Source organism: Cupressus sempervirens, chromosome 9, assembly GCF_028749045.1.
Source record: "Cupressus sempervirens isolate cs-2001-9-10 chromosome 9, ASM2874904v1, whole genome shotgun sequence".
Lineage (NCBI taxonomy): Eukaryota > Viridiplantae > Streptophyta > Pinopsida > Cupressales > Cupressaceae > Cupressus > Cupressus sempervirens.
The window spans coordinates 11,575,301-11,592,704 of NC_143126.1; the positions used below are offsets into that span (position 1 = coordinate 11,575,301).

Below are 17,404 nucleotides of genomic sequence, written 5' to 3' on the forward strand. Positions count from 1 at the left end.
AATAGAATAGAGAATGTGCCAGTATGTAACCCATGGAATAGAAATATGGCAAAATTAATTTTTCCAGAAGTGTTCGTTGATGTTGACCTGTTGAAGGCCCTAATAAATTCATACAATCCAGTAACCAGGACTTTCCACAGGCATAATGGGAGTGTATTATGTACATTAGACAGAACTTCTTTTATTGAGGCTTTTGGATTGATGGGACAAATGGATGTACCTATTGACATTGCAAACTTACAAGGAAAATTCGCTAGGAATAAAACCTATTTTGTAAGCAATGTCATGCTGTCGCACATTCCTTACAAAGTTAAGAAGGCAGGGTTAATTCCAAAAAAGGTGGGAGACTTTTTACCTTTGAGTAGGTTCAAAAATTATTTCAAAAACACAGTGTATGGGTTGCACAAAGTATTAGGAAGTGATGGTGTAGAGGATTGTGTATATGGTTCTCTTTTTCTGATGGCACGCGACATACAAGATCCTTTTCATCATAAGGAGTATGATTATGTGGCCTTTATCATTGACAGTATGCACATGCAGATTTGTGACGCTAAGAAAGGAGAACTGGAAGACTTCAAGTTCCACCATTATTCATTATTGATGCACCTTATCCTGTATAGCAACATTGGGTACATCAATGGAGACTTCATTCATCAAACTTCTGATGAATTTGGTGAGTTACCTGTGCAACTCTGGACTCATATTTGGCATAAAGATTTCTTCTATTCAAATGCCCTAGTTTTTCTCAATTTGTTTAGTTCTGTTATTATGAGGCAGCTAGATCATACTTTCTTTAGGGCACCCAATGTTTTGAAGACTCTGCTTAGGCCCTCTTTCTTAGATGAAAAAACAAAATTAGATCATAACTGGGGAAGCATATTTTTGTTTAAAGAATGTACTTTAATTAGAGTTTTTGCATGCCCACAGCCTCCTCATCTATTGCCTAAATATCTACCCCCTAGATTGGCCATTATTGAATTCTTTTGGCAATTCTTATTGATGAATAAAGAAATGATCCCTCCCTCTCTGCATAAGCCGACTTTTGTATGTAGAACCTTTAAGGTAGGAGACTTTGAAATAGGCAAGAATGCTTTTGAGGAATTGAGTGACTATTTAGGTCAGTATAAATTTGCTACTGGGCCCTATAAGATGTATGATCCTGACAGTTATATTGCGAACGAGGTTAAGACCATTAGGGGTTTTGTTTTGGCTCCAAGTGAGCCTATCCTTGTAGAGGACCTAATTGCCAACATAGTAGCAACAGGGGAGGCAGATGAGCTATTGAGGAAGTATGAAGAAATAAGGAAAGTGGAGAATGCTTTGAAGAGGACCAACCTTGATTTTAAGGGTTTTTATACAGAAGTTCCATATCCTAATAATCTGAGGAAAATGATTGAGAATTTTGATCATATTATGTTACAAATGCCTCATGAGCCAGAGGGAGAAGAAGCCATTGTAAATAGAGAATCCCTTGAACCAGATACACAATTAGAAATTGATTTAGAAGAAGAGCAACCATCAACTTCAGCCTGGGTGCCACAAGGAAATAAAAGACAAAAGACAATGCACATCCCTGAAAAGGTGGTAAGCAGAGCTATACAAGTCATGTCTGGAAGTAGTGAGTATTTTGCTGATATTAGGCAAAATTATTTTCACCAAAGGGCTACTGAAGCAGGAAAAGCTTCTACTGACATGCAAATTGCAGCATCAAGGTTGGATGACAGGCTCATTCAATCTAAGAAATTCATGGAAGATGATGATTTTATTAAATCATTAGAATTTAAAAGTTTTCTCTATAAAATCAAACAAAATGAACTCACATTGATTCTCATGCCAGGAGAAGATCCAGAGAAGAATAAAGAGTTAGTTGAAAAACTATTGGCTTATGACCTTGAAAGTGAAACAATGACTGCTGCAGAAGCTAGAGAATTATTACATAGGAGTGGCATGATTCTAATACCACATTGGGATATTGAGAAAGCTTTTGTGTTGGACCAAATGAGAATACAAGATAAGGCCATCAGTTATGAAGCCACTAGCAGTGAAGGCTTTAAAAGAGGGTTAGGTTTTAATGTGGACACTAAAACCCTAGCAGTATGGAGTGTGGCCCCTGACACCAAGAAGCCTAAGATGATGGATATAGAAGAAACTGCTCAGGGCAATATGATTGTGTGGACATTGGAGAGCACTATTGGGAAGGAAATCTCCAGTTTGGTAAAACATTTTTCTCTTATGAATGAGGAAAAGGTTGATGAAATTGAGGATAAGTTAGCTGCAATGTTTAATGAATGCCTTGATATTAGGAGAACATATGAAGAAGAGCTCAAAATGAGCCATGTACAGAAACAAAGAATAGAGGAGTTGGAGGAAAAAATTAAGATTATGGAAACAGAAATAAAATCCCTCAAAGAACAGCTCAAGATAGCAGCAAAGGCAGAGCATGCACCAAGGAAAGAGGAAGAAAGAAGGCAAGTAGTAGAAGCAGAGGCCCAAACAGAAGGAATACTTATGGGAACAACAGTGTCAGTGCCTGTGATTAGTGTGGAAATAGAAGTTTCCCAGGTTGAAAATAATACCAAGAAAAATGCTTTGATGAATGTATTAAATCATAGAATTAGCATTCTGAAAAGAATATCTCAGGATACTTATAATACATTCATCTGTCTACAATCTGCAGAACAAGTATGCATGGGTGCAGTTAGATGGCTTGAACCTATTTTTCAATAGTGGGGACCATATATGCAATTTTTTGACAAGTTGATACCCTTGTTAGCCAAGAAGCCAGATCTCCCAGATAAAGTTATAACTGTGAAGGAGGGTATGGACAAAGTGAAAGAATTATTGCAAATCTTCACAGGGAAGCTGGCAGTAATTCAAAGCAAATTGAAAATACTAACAAATGGTTTATATTCTTTGATTCCTTTTGTTATTGATTCCAATGATAAGTTAAAAGATTTTGACGAGTGGTCCAATTCTTTTGATCACATTATAGACTTGCCACAAGTGGTATCCGTTCTCCAAGATGGTATTGATGAATGTCTTTTCAATGAACTAATTGATACCCTTTTCAAGATTGAAACTGAAGTGAATAGGTTTATCATAGAAGGAAGGGTGATTACTGATGCCAGGTGGCAGAAAAATGTGGATGAATTAACAATAGTTAAGGAATGTGATTGGCCCACTAAAAGAGAAATATTTTTCTGGGAAGCAATCGCAGAAATCAAAGCACTACCAACAGGGAGCAGTTAGAGAAAAAGACAAAATTGAAGATTTTATGCTCCAACTGTCATCTGCCTTCTATTTTTATTTGTTTTGTTTTGGTTTGTTCGGTTCTCTTTTGAAAGAGGGTAATTTACCCAATTTTTGTAAAAGGACACCTATCACATTCTTTAAGCCTGAAGCTTGTTGCATCTCACACTATTTAAGTGAGATTCCAAGGCTAAAGAATGGTCCGAATTCTATTTCTTCTAAGTATTGTGCTTAGTCTGATTTTTGGTCCAAATTTTGAAAGCAAGTTTGTAATGTATTTTTTTGTAAAATTCTCTGGGAATACATGACTATGGAATGAGCTGTGTTTCTTTCTGAAGGCCATTCTAAGTCTATTGTAAAGGATATACCATTTTCAAAAGAAATGAATACAAACTATGAACTGTCCCCATATCAGTTCTTTCTAAATTTTATCTCCTTTTAAATACTTAGCTACCTTGATGTTGTATGAGTAAAAGTTTGTGCAATTGAATGCAATCTAGTTAGGTTGTATATCCATTTATCATTGCCGTTAATTCAATGGATTAAATAAAGGCTTTGATGAATGTGATAAGATTCCTTAAGTATTGAAAAGGATTTTTGAATGATAAGTTTTGATAAGAATTGCTAATAGAATTTGTTGTAAGGCAACAAATTAGATCTAAGAATTTGCTATAGACTTTGAACCCCAATGGATTAGGCACTGATCAAGTTATTTCAGCTGAAGTAGAAATATCTTACAAATGGTTTTTCAAATGCATCATCAAATCAAATTTTACTTTTATTTCCTGTAGATCTTCAAAGTTGGCCAACACTTGTCTGCATGGAATGTTTTAGCTTTAGTTAGCCATTGCTGTTGAAAACATCTGCAGATCTATAGAAGAATTTTTGGCCATATTTGTTTATGGGATGTGTTTATCAAGTTAGTAAGAATTATGTATATGTTTGAGGATCTTGAAATGAGAATCAAAATGAAACTAAGAATAATAATCATACAGTTGTTTCAGTTTTGAACCATCCCTGGGTACACCCACCCTGGTTTTGCAGAGCCAAAAGAGTAGAAAACCATCTGTAGTTTTGTTGAAGTTGGGTCCAAATACCTTACATATGCCATTGTTAATAAGAATAGGCTAGTCTTTAGATTGTGTATGTACTGTCATTTTGGTATTAAGCATTTTGTCGCTTAGTAGTTTTAGTACATTTTAAAACACCAACACACTTCACTTTCTAATGAGATTTCGTCTTCCTTATAAAGACATTCAAAGATTTAGGGTTAGGTATGGATCTACGATCCATATTGAATCTTTGCTTCTAGCTCATTCCTTGCACTTTTCTTATTGGTTGCATGCCTTCTCCATTTTTCTTATTAGCTGCATGTAGATTGCATAAGAAATACAAAATATTCGATCTTATCATTTAATCCTTCAAGATTCGTCATATGTCGGCCATGAAAACGGTTTACATATGAATCAATGAAGTCACAAACTCATATGTAAATTATGTGTTACTCGACACTTGCTGATGCTCGGCACTAATAACAAACTGGCTTACTCGGCTCCTATTGCATTTCTGTATTGCTTGGCATCATCTGTGACTCGGTACTTAAATATCACTCGGCACTTGTATCATGCTCGGCACCTAAAGTCATTCGACACTTAAACTTTTCTCAGCACCTGATCTTTACTCGGCACCTGAAGGCTACTTGGCACCTAAAGATCACTCGACACCTGTAGTCTTTCTTGACTCGGCTCATGTTGTGGCTTGACATACATGGTGTACTCGGCTTCAATATAGAAAGTGGTTAAGTGTATTGGCACTCAATTGTCAAAAACCATTATGAGGTTAACAATCTCCCCCTTTGACATGAGTGACAAAAACACTTAACTGATCTTATGAGTACATTAACTAATCTGTTTGGTCTATACAGAGGTTTTAAAAACCTTTAATCAAAATTTGTGTAACTTACAATATATATACGTCAAAATTATTGTAGCTCTCCCTGAGTTGGTTGTTTGTGCCATTATTTGTATATCATGCTCCCCTTGGTTTCCTTGGTTTTATTTCCTCCATTCTCTCATTCGTCTTATAATATCTCCCCCTTTGTAGTATTTCCCCCTTTGTTAATAAGATATATATCTCCCCCTTTTTGACACTTATGTCAAAGGATTTTAAGGGTTAAGACCATATTTTGCCAAAAATGTGTTGTTTACGTCCATAATCATCTTGAGAGCTGCATCCCAATTGTTCAAAGCAATTTCCAGTGACTTGTGCTAGATGGTAGTCTCTGCAGCAAGATGAATAAGTCCATCTGAAGTAGAAAGATTGGGATCTTTCTTGAGAACAGTTTCTGCATAGACTTGTTCCTTATGGAGTATTTCCAAGTGTGGAGTAATGGAGGATTGGAGCTGTATCAGTTTTGCCTTGATATTGGCCTCATCTGTTGATAATACAACTATTTCTTTCTGAGTGTGAGAAAAATGCTTCTCACTTTGAGTTGGATCATTTGGTAGCTGCATGCTTGAAATATTTAAATTTCTCTCCAAGCTAAGTATCTTTTGGCTTGTCTCTTGTGTGAAGTATGAAAAATCACACAACTTTTTGTACAATGAGAATATATTCTCAAGTACCTTTTTCACTTTGTCTATAAGCTTTTCCAATTCAACCTAGGAGAGTGCAATTTGACTTGACACCTGCTCATTTACTTTTCCTTGGAATTTTCTTTCAGACCATTCTATAAGTTTTGCATTTGTCTCTTGGTGTTAATTTGTCACCTGGTCAACAATATTTGATAATTGCTCTATGATATGCTTTGACTCATCTAGTGACTACAAACTGAAGGCATCCATAAAGATGTCCTTAATCTCATGTAGTGTTTTCTTTTGTTTATACTCCCTCCTGAGTATCTCTTGTCTGTTTCTCCTATTCAGTGCTTCCTGTACTTCATTGATTTGATCAATGGTTATTGTTTTTGAGTCATATACTGGTATGACTATCTCCTCATCTAATTTAGGATCTCCATAGTGAAGTACTCTTGCAACTTTTGTAGTACTGGATCCTGGTGCAGATATTTGCAATGGCTGTTGTGAAGGAGTTCCCAAGGTAGGCAAATCTATCAATGTTTGTATTGCCTCTTGCTCTTTAGGAGTTTCCTCTGTTTTCTCCCCCTGCTGTCTACTTCCTTGATCAATTATGGTAATCTTAGGAAGTGTACCTTGTTTTTGTGCTGTAGGATCAGATGTAATAGTCTGTCCTGTTTGTTTTGTTTCTTTTTCTACAGCTGCACTTGGCTTCTGTATTGAGGTGTCAACTATGCCTAATGAAATAACTATGGGCATTTGAAGTTGACCACTAGTAGTTGTAGAGATGATGGAAGGTGGTTCTTATGGATTCACCTTTTCTCTAACTGTGCTTTCTACTAGTTTTTGTAATTCATCCATACTGACCAATACTGGATCTGTACACAATCTTGCTTGCTGTGTAGATTGGTCAAGGATTCTTTTGAGGTCTTCTGCAGTTAATGGATTGAGGTTCTGACCAGAAGTGTCAAGAACATCTTTTATAATTATAGTTTGTGCAGGTGTGTGTTAGATTGTGGTGACTGATCAGAAAGTACTGTACATACTTCATAAATAGTGGGGTTAATTTTTTTTTGGGAAGTAGCGGACATGGTAGCCGACATATTATGGCCGACATGTTATAACCCTAAAGCGGTTTAATACTTGTATAAAAAGGGCTTAGGGTTGGGTATTTTTCATGTGTGGTGATATGAAATTGGTTCTTGTGGTGGTATTGAGCTGTAAGGGATTACGGATTGTAATCAGGTTGTAATCACTGGATTGTAATAAGATCGGACTTGCTGTTTGGTGGACGTAGCCCAGGGATTGGGTGAACCACGTTAAATCTTGGTGCCTTGTGTTCATTTCTGTGTGTTCTATTATTTTCTATTATTGGTTATATTTGCATGTAGTTTTTATTTTTGTCCGTGGTTTATCCTAACAGTGTGATGGGTACATGAGGAGGGCTAGAGGGTCGCAATTGTGTGTCTTGCACACTCTGGTCTGGTTGCTGCTCTTGCTCAACTGTTGCCGTTGCATCTTGTTCTTGTGTCTCTTCCTCCTCTCCCTCGTTCTTTTCTTCTTCCTTCTCTTCTTCTTCTTCTTTCTTTTCTTCTTCTTTCTTTTCTTCTACTGTCTTCTCTTCTCTCCTTTTTCTTCTCTCTTCTTGTGGAGCAGCTGCTTTTTCCTTGCATTCTTCTTCAAAAAAATCTTCAATCTTTTTGTACAAGTTTTTCCATGATTTCATTGTTCTTTGAACAATTTCTTCCATCTTGTTTTGGAGAATAAAGAATGCCCTATACTTAGGTGTAAACCTAGTATTGTGCCTTTTGACTGCTTTCTTTATTTGTTCCTTAGTCAAATTAGGCAACACGCTTGCTAGGGTTGATTCCCTCATCTCCTTTTCCATTTTCAAACAAAAATGCCATCTGTCTTCTACAATTTTAGACAGTTCTTTTAGCAATCGTCCATCTAGTTCAAGAGGAGTGTACTTGAACTATGCCATCATTCCATAAACTGTTTCCTCTATCCTATTCTATTCTTCTTTAGTAAACTTATTGAAATCAACTTTATTTAAGATGCTTAAATCACCATTTCCAATCTTTTTACATAAAGTATCAATTGAAAAATGGCTTACCTTTTCAGATTGATCTTCTTCATCAGTATCAGGTTGAGCAACATATCTTCTTCTTTTCGTCGGCTCTTCCTGTGTTTCCTTGATTGGTTTCTTCTTTGTAGCTTCCTCTGTAGCCTTTTTAGTGGAGGCCCTTGTTGCAGCTCGGGTTGTTGGCTTTTGAGGTGATCGCATAGCAAATTTTTTTGGTTTTTGCTGAGCTGGAGGCTGATCTGTTGCCTTCCTTTTCTTTGACTCAGCTTCAGTTGGTGCTTCCTTGGCTTCTTCTTCCTCTGCACCTTCCTCCTTGTCTTCACCTAGGCCTTGGGTTAATTCCATTGGGCCTTGTTCTTGTTCATCTTCATCATCATCATTGTCATCTTCATCTTCTTCTGCTTCAACCTCAATTTCTTCACCAAATTTCTTTTTAATTTTCTTCAACAATTTATCTTTCTTCTTTAATGTTGAGGCAGTCTTTAGCTCCATATTTATCTTTGATCTTACTACATCATAAGTGCCAAAGTGTGCAACACTTTTATCAGTCTCTTCTGCCAATAATGCAGTTATTGCTGCAGAAGCTTCATCTATATTGATTTCATATCCAAATGGCCTTAGCCATCTTACCCTTGGAATTACTGCTTGAATATAGGTAAAATCAATGTCAACTAAGAAGCACAAATCATTAGTATGTTTTTCCACTAAGGAGACTGGTATTCTTGATCTTTGCTTCATGGATTTCTTGAAATCCTCAAAATAACTCGTCATCAGTGTATCAAAATTTTCTCCCATCTGTTCTATATATTCATTGATTTGGGCAATGATAGTTCTATCATTCCTCCATGTAACTTTTTCGAAAGAGGGAAACTCATTCTGAACATAAAAGAATATACAAACTAGAATTGCTCCAAATTTGCATTAAGCACCCTTTGTCCTTCTTATGGCAGCTAGGTTTTCATTAATCTGTTGTAGTTGCAGTTCTGCAAGATCATAAGTATGATCCTTTTTCACCAATTTGTAACCTACATCTACTGCAATACATGGCACACTGTTGAGTCTACTGGATTGATAGAACTTATGGGCTATGACTCTAATAGCAAACTCAACTAGAGGATCCTGGATGGTGTGAATTGTCATTCCTCTTTTATTCCACTGAGCACCGGTGTTCTTTTCAATAACCTCCTTCGATTCACTTCTTAAGGTTTTGAACCGATCTAGGGTAGGATACCCAGTTACCCTATGTATGATTCCTTTGGTTAATTTGATGGGAATATCTTCCAACCAAAGACTTCCACCATGAATTTTTCTTAACACAAGTTTAACCCATTCTGTCTTGTATATGGTGGGAAAGCTCAAAACTCAGGTCAAACCCTTTCTTTCAACAATTTTGAATTCATCTTTTAAGATTCCATCTACGCACAATTTTTCATAGGCTTGCCTTATCTCCATATCTCCTAGGGCTCCTATCTTACAATTGTAGCATCTTTTGATGTCTTGAACCATTACAACTTTTGGGGGTATTTGGGAGAGAGCTCCGACTGGGTCATTTTTGTATGCAACTTCAGGGATGGGATGAAACTCAGGTTGCTTGAACTCATTTGACACTAACTGAACTTCAAACGACTCTTTCTCCTCGGTTTTCTTGGAACTTGACGCCATTTATGCAAACTAGGGTTTCCTCTTTATGAAATATGAAACTGCATAGCTTGGCACAAATGAAAATACCTTAAGATCGATGAAAATGCGTTGAGAGATGTTGCAATCTACTTGAAATGTTGGATTCTCTGCTATGAAGTCACTCTTCTCTCTTTCTCTTCTTTGCTTCTTGATCACGATGAGGAAAACTGATTGGAATTGCGATAATATACCCTATTTTCATCGCATTAAATGCTCAACTGCCAACTTGGCTTCTGATGGATTTTAACATTACTCGGCTTGTACTACACTTCCACTTTACTTGGCTTGCATTGGAGTTAACCAACTTGACATCAGTTATCAACTCGATCGCTGTTAGGAACTCGGCATGTGTTGGAGTTTAGCTCGGCATCCAAAGACAACTTGGCAACATCATTTAGATTTTGTCTTGACATCTTGTCTCATGCAGATTTATACTTTGCATTGCTTCTTTGTCTTGGGACTGATGTGTGATATAACTTTTTATATCAGTCCCATATACTTCTCATGCTTAGTTTGATGAAGTGTGATCACTTGACCCATTGGGTGAAGTGATCCCTCTGCTTGATGTGTTGCACTCATCTTTCTTTTTCCAAGTCTTATTCATTTGCCCCCTTATCTTTTCAACATCAATCTTTTCTTTGCCCTTATTTTCTTCAGTCTTGGGTGCCTTTGACCTTGTAGGACAGTTTTCGCTGGTATGCCCAGTTTTCAGACAATTGAAACATGTAGTTTGGCTCAACTATCTTTTATAGTTTCCCTTGAAATGTGTTCTTATGCAATTCTGGGGTGTATGTCCATATTCTTGACAATAATGACAACTATACCTGGTGTTGTAATCCCAATGATAGTGACTTTCATTTCCTTTTGATTTTGCTGGTTGATTTGATGTCCACATAGGCTTTGATCTGCATTCAAATGCTCTATGTCCATACTTCTTGCAATTATGACAATGTCCATCAAATCTTTGAGTCCTTGCGGCATTGGATCTGCAATCTTGTGTTATATGTCCTTGCATGTTGCACTTGTGACAGTAACTCTTGCTCTTGGGTGTATTTGTTTGATTGAATCTCCTACTCCGACAAATATTAGCAGTATGTCCCTTTTTATTAAAATAATGACAAGTGGGTTTAGAATCCTTACCTCTGTCACTTCTTTGTTCAACACTCTTTGACGATTCTCCAACTTCAGTGCTGTTGTATCCAAGTCCTGATGTATCATGGGTGGATTTTGGGAATTTCAGCAATTGTTCAAAATACTTGATGGCTTCACTTGACTTGTTGATATTCTCTGCTACCTCTTTTTCTCTGTTTAATTCATTCTTCAGTTGTTCATTCTGCATCTTCAAAGTAGAAATCTCAATATCTTTCATATTGAGTTCATGATGAAGGTTCATCATTTGGGCAAGTGTATCCATTTGCATGTTTGAGATCCTTGATAATTCAGTACATTTTTCTTCAAGTCTATTTGTAAGATTTCTTTTGTCATTTTCCATCATGACTTTGTCCTCAACTGCTCTTTTCTTTTGTTGAGTGATTTCACATAACATTATGGCCTATGATTCATGTTCCATCTTGAGAGATCTTATCTCTTCTGCTTGAACTTTGTTTTTCTCCATCAGTTCTGCTATTGCTGCATCAAACTCTTTGGTGTCTCCATTGGCACACAGTTTTGTGGTATCAATCTCCTTGTAGTTTACATCATTTTTAGCTATGGCTATATCCTTTCTTTTCTTCAAGGATTTTCTCAATTACTCCCTTGCTTCCTCTACTTTGTGTAGAGCCAGTTGCACATCAATCACTTGATTGTCAATAATCTTTCCAAGTTTGAAGACTTCCATCTTTAGATCTTTTCCTCCAAGTTGTTAGACTTCTTCTTATGAGAACCTTGCTCTAATACCAATTGTTGGAATATTCAAATAGGAAGAATGCTTCTGAGAGTGGGTGGGGTGGGGAGGTGAATCATAAGTACTGTATTTTAACCATTAAAACCTTTTAACTGAAAGTAGATTGCATGCATATGAACATATCAGACAGTTATGAAAAACACATAAGCATCACCACATAACATTTGAGATTTTGGTAACCCAGAAACCCTCCAGGAATAAGAAGGTAAAACTAGGGTGGGGATGATACCCACAAAATCACTGCAGTAATAATATTTAACCACTTCTGATGGTCTGCCCTATTAAAGGCCTGCCCTGTTAAAGGCTTTACACTGTATCAATAGTGACCTAGTTAAAGGATTTACAAATACTTTACATGAAGTGTTACGTTGTTAAAGGATTTAATCACCTATTTAAAGGATCTACAAAATAGCTGTTAAGCTAACCTATCACCATAGGGTTTTTCATTCTATTACAATTGCTAGAGAGTACTAGGTACAATAAACATGATAGCTTGCAATCCTTCGTTTGCTAAATATAGGCACTTGATCTGCTTTCTCTAATCTTGATCCTCTGAGATCTAATACTCTTTTCTTTGAAATAGTGTTCCTTTCACACCCTTGTACATCCACTTCACTTTCTAATGAGATTTCTTCTTCCTTATAAAAACATTCAAAGATTTAGGGTTAGGTATGGATCTACGATCCATATTGAATCTTTGCTTCCCACTCATTCCTTGCACTTTTCTTATTGGTTGCATGCCTTCTCCATTTTTCTTATTGGCTGCATGTAGATTGCATAGGAAATACAAAATATTCGATCTTATCATTTAATCCTTCAAGATTCGTCATATGTCGACCATGAAAACGGTTTACATATGAATCAATGAAGTTACAAACTCATATGTACATTTTGTGTTACTTGGCACTTGCTGATTTTAGATGCTCAACACTAATAAGAAACTGGCTTACTCGGCTCTTGTTGCATTTCTATATTGCTCGGCATCATCTGTGACTCGACACTCAAATATCACTCGACACTTGTATCATGCTCGACACCTAAAGTCATTCGGCACTTAAACTTTGCTCGGCACCTGATCTTTACTCGGCACCTAAAGGCTACTCGGCACCTAAAGATCACTCGACACCTGAAGTCTTTCTTGACTCGGCTCATGATGTGGCTCGGCATACATGGTGTACTCGGCTCCAATATAGAAAGTGGTTAAGTGTATTGGCACTCAATTGTCAAAAACCATTATGAGGTTAACATGAATTACACCTTTCTTGTTCAAAGTTCAGAATATATAGTAAATTCTTGTTGTCTAATCTTTTTCACAATGATGGTAAATGGTGAATGCCAAAATAAGCAACCAAAGAATTGAATTTTAATGTGTTCTTCGTATACAAAAATTAAATTCATCATAAATATTTTAGGAAACCACTTCTACATTTAGAACATTATAATCAGACAACTTAATTAACATGTCCATTGCGTCATAAATTTAATGTACTACACTCATAATATAGGCATTTCTTTTACACATTGAAATTTTTATGTACTTGAATCTAGTATGATTAATTACTTTTTTCTTTTACCAAATGTGCTAGGTTTTTCAATGGTCGTTGAATATCTTCAAGTGCACATACAAATCAAAATGATCGGGTATGTTTCCATCTGAGATGGTCACTTTTAAACTCTCATTTGTCTATTTACTTTAGTCATTAACTATTATTTATGAAAATCCCTATTTATCAATGTGTAATGTTTATGTTTAATTGAAATGCAAAAGTCATTGATTTTATAGCTATTACTTTTGTAAATAATGGATAGAATGGCATGTTCAATAAAGACAGTTTAGCAGGATATGTTTTTTTATAATATGTTTGAAATGTATTTATTGAAAGAGAATAATATAGTGGTTTGAGAATGTTGGTTATATTTTGTAAACCATAAAATGATTTTCATACGATATTAATTGCAAACAATTGTCTCCAACTAATTGTTAAACTTTCAATATTTCCTTCATTGGAAACATATTCTTATTTATGTCCATCAAAATCTTATATGAATCCCTGTCTATAGTCACAATGGCCTCTTCCATTACTGACATTGCTTACGAGCATTGAACGGAGGAGAATTGAACATGTTTCCACTCACGTAATGCCAAAATATTGAGCCATTATTACATACCCTGGTTGGGAAAGAATTACAAGTTTAATTTAAACTATGCATGTCATGTGCACTATTTACATGCAAATAGTACAAACTATAACAAAGTTTTAGAAAATAGTATAATTGTAAGGCATTTATTGCTATATCAATGACTACATGCCAAACTATGTAAATCACATATATATGATTTATAGTGTTAGCCTTTTCAACTTGCGGACCACATTGATGTGTACAATGTTTGTCTTGAACACTTTTCTTGCCTAGCTTTTGTTACCATATATTAGGCTTATATGGTATGCAACAGTCACTCATAAAGATTTCAAAAGTAATGCATATGTGTACAATGGTTATATTGTAGAAGCATGGTGTTACTACAATGAAGAATCATTGGTTCTAGTAAAACTAACATAGAAATGCATATCTCTTATTGTACACTACTTCTTTGAAAGAACCACATTGTCCATCACATTGTCCACCTTTGGGAAGCAAATGTAATGTGCACATGATTTGTAATGGTTGTGTCTAATTGTTTGAAGAGAAATGAATAGTTTCCATTGTCCATATTGTCCAATAGTTGGTACAACAGTGGTTTTACATTAGAAGTATACTTGAAGCAATTTTCAATGTCCACAAAGTTCATTTAGGCTTCCTTTCGACCAACCTAACAACTGCTACTCGAATCTTAATTTGTATGCCTTTTAACTCTCTACATACTACAATATTTTGAGATCATGGTTACTTAATTATATTTCTATGGTCGAATAGACATAAAGTGACTGACATTCTATAACATATGGTTCATATATTTTTGTGGTAGGGTGGACCTACTGTAAAGATGTAACCGTGCTATAGAAAGGTGATGGTTGCATACACAAAGAATTCCCTAAGGATCTTTGTGGTGGTCTATGAGATAACCATGTCTTTACTAGAAATATTCATGCTCATAGAGATATCAGGGTCATGCACCGAGTTGTGGTGCCAAAAAGGTGACAACTCTTTTTTTTTTTTTTTTTTTTTCTATTTTCAATAGCACGTACGCCCTAAAAAAAGTGAATTTTTATAGATGGGCTACATACTCGTAGCCCATCATTTTCATCTCTATTTTTTTGCATTCCTACACCAGCAGTGTGTATGCAGGTTCAAGAAACAAAGGTTTTCGCCATTTTGGTTGCCAATATGCCTCCTCACCGGCAAAATCTGAGATCACAAGCATGCCCACGCCCACGCTGTATGTGATCTTAACTTCATTTTGCATTGTTTGATATGTTTTTCATATTGTTTTGTAGGTTTTTTATACTGTTTTGTAGAGTTTTTACAATTTTTATTTAAATTTGTTTATTTATTTGGATTTCAATTGATTTTTTATAAGGAAATGTCCATAATCAACTGGCAAATCCATAAGAACCTCAAAACCCTCAAAACCAAAATCCTCCCCAAGAAGAACAACAAATTCCACAACCCAAACCAATTGCAAGACCTCCGCCAGGCACACAAGAAAATATAATAAGTGAAATAGAGAGAGGCAAAATTGAATTAGAAGGACTCATTGCTTGGTTGAAAGAATTTGGACAAACCAATCCAATGAGGGCTCAATTGGCATCATCCCTCGAATCCATTAAGACCTAGATAGCCTCAGTTAGTGATTAGTTAGATATTTGGCGGGTTAAGAGGGATGAACAAAAAATATTTTGTGCAAATAAATTGTCATATGAAGATGTTAAAGAAAAAAGAAATACCAAAAGGTAGAATATGTGCATTATTTAGAAAACTCGATGAGCAAAATATTGTTAGAAAGGGTACTAAACGGTTCACTATCCATTGCTGCATACACGATGCTATTAGAAATAATTTTTGGGATAGATGGTGGATGGTTTTTGGATGCCCCTCCTTGCAACAATCACGAGGTCCCCTTGTATTTTTTGAAGAAATTATATTGTGATTTTGTCCTTGGGGAGATCCCCAATTATTTTAATATATTAGACTCCTAGGGTAAAGGTGGAGGATCATCATTTGAGAGGTCAGGAGCACATTGTGACCCTAATGTAGTTAGGGCACCTGTGGTCAAGCCACAGTGCGAGCGTGTGACTATTCCTTCACTTGTGAAGGAACATGTAGAGGCCAACGCTCTAGGGACCATTAATGCTTTGATGCAGACTCTCATCCATTCCACGAGCCCATTAGTTGAGGGGGGGCCTTCTGTGTGTCATGGTCACATGTGCACTTCATGCGGATCTCTATGCACATTTGGCACTCATGCTGGAGATGATGCAGATGATGGGCTCGTCACTGATTAGTTCTTGAACAACACATTTGACATTGAAACATAGGTAAATTACAATTATAATTTACTAATTTGATCACATTTCATATGTATAGTGAATGATTAATTAATTAGCATCTATTGACATTGTTCAAAATTTAGGGTCAGAGTGTTGTTGAGCCTACCAGCGATCCTTTGGGCCCATTTTTTGTCCCCTCCATGAGTCCAAAGGTATGTATCGATTTAATCATTTGAAATAATACATATATTTATTAAGTAATCATATTAAGGATTGACAAAAAAAATTATGCATGTGCATCAGCTCTCTATAGGACCCTCAACCTTTACTACGGACTCAGAGCATAGACATCATACGAGCTTTGTACAAGTATAGTTGTTTCATGCTAATTTAATTCATTTGATTATATTTGTTTCATGTTTCATGTTACATGTAACGTGTATTGTATGACATGCAACTCATGACGTCATACACCCCTCCTCATCTCCGACAGTTTGTTGATCATGGAGTGCCCGCAGCTATGGCTAGCTCACAGCCATTGACTGAGGTATGAAAGAATTTTCTTCATTTTAGTTGTTGTTTATAATAGTTAGTCTCAAAATTTATAATGTTATTTATAAGTGATTATATTTATTGAATTGTTGTAGGGTCTTGTCATGCCTGATTGTCCACGAGCCTTCGAGGTGGACTTACAGAGTGACTATTTGATGGCGGTAAGAAAATAATTGATTTTGTGTGTACATATATTTGATTTCAACGTATAATAAATATTGATTCATATCTACTTTTTTTGTATCAGCTCGAGTTAGAGAAGAGCCTCAACAAGAGGACGAGTGAGTGTGTCAGGAGGACCCCATTATCTTCACCGTCTCCCTCCACATGATGATAGAAGACGTCATGAGATTTGTTTCCTTCCCCTCATGGGAAGGAAAAGATATAGTTGACTTAGACATGTATATATAAAGGAATCAGTGGACATATTCGATACACATTTGATGTATATGACATTTTATAGTTGATGTATGAAATTTATTTGATGTATGACATTATTCGACTAATATGATATGTTTGTTCATATACGACATTATTGGTTATCATAATATATTATGTGTTTGTTAATGTACATGATATTATTGGTTATCATTTTATATTATATGTTAGTTCATGTATGACATTAAATTAGATATGTTCGTGTATGACATTAAATTAGATATGTGCATGTATGACATTAAATTAGATATGTTTATGTATGACATTAAATTCAATACCTAATCTGTTCGAAACTTTGATAGAATATTGATTAACAATAAACTTTATCACTGTTTAAGCATAAGTTAATCATTTGCAATATGTCATTGTCATATGATTTATGATCTTGTTCATGTTTAAAGTTCTCCTTCTCTATCATTTGTTTATCAATTTTAATTCAATACCTAATTAGTTTGAATTTTTGATACAATACTGATTGGCAATAAACTTTATC

At 35.7% G+C, this 17,404-nt stretch overlaps 1 long non-coding RNA gene across 1 annotated transcript; it reads left to right on the forward strand.

The window, feature by feature from the left end:
• Positions 1–13,075: 13,075 nt before the first annotated feature.
• LOC149537391 (uncharacterized) lies at positions 13,076–16,962 on the forward strand. Its single transcript, XR_016356549.1, has 4 exons — positions 13,076–13,132; positions 16,415–16,468; positions 16,569–16,634; positions 16,721–16,962. It is a non-coding gene; the product is annotated as an uncharacterized LOC149537391 (long non-coding RNA).
• Positions 16,963–17,404: the final 442 nt, after the last annotated feature.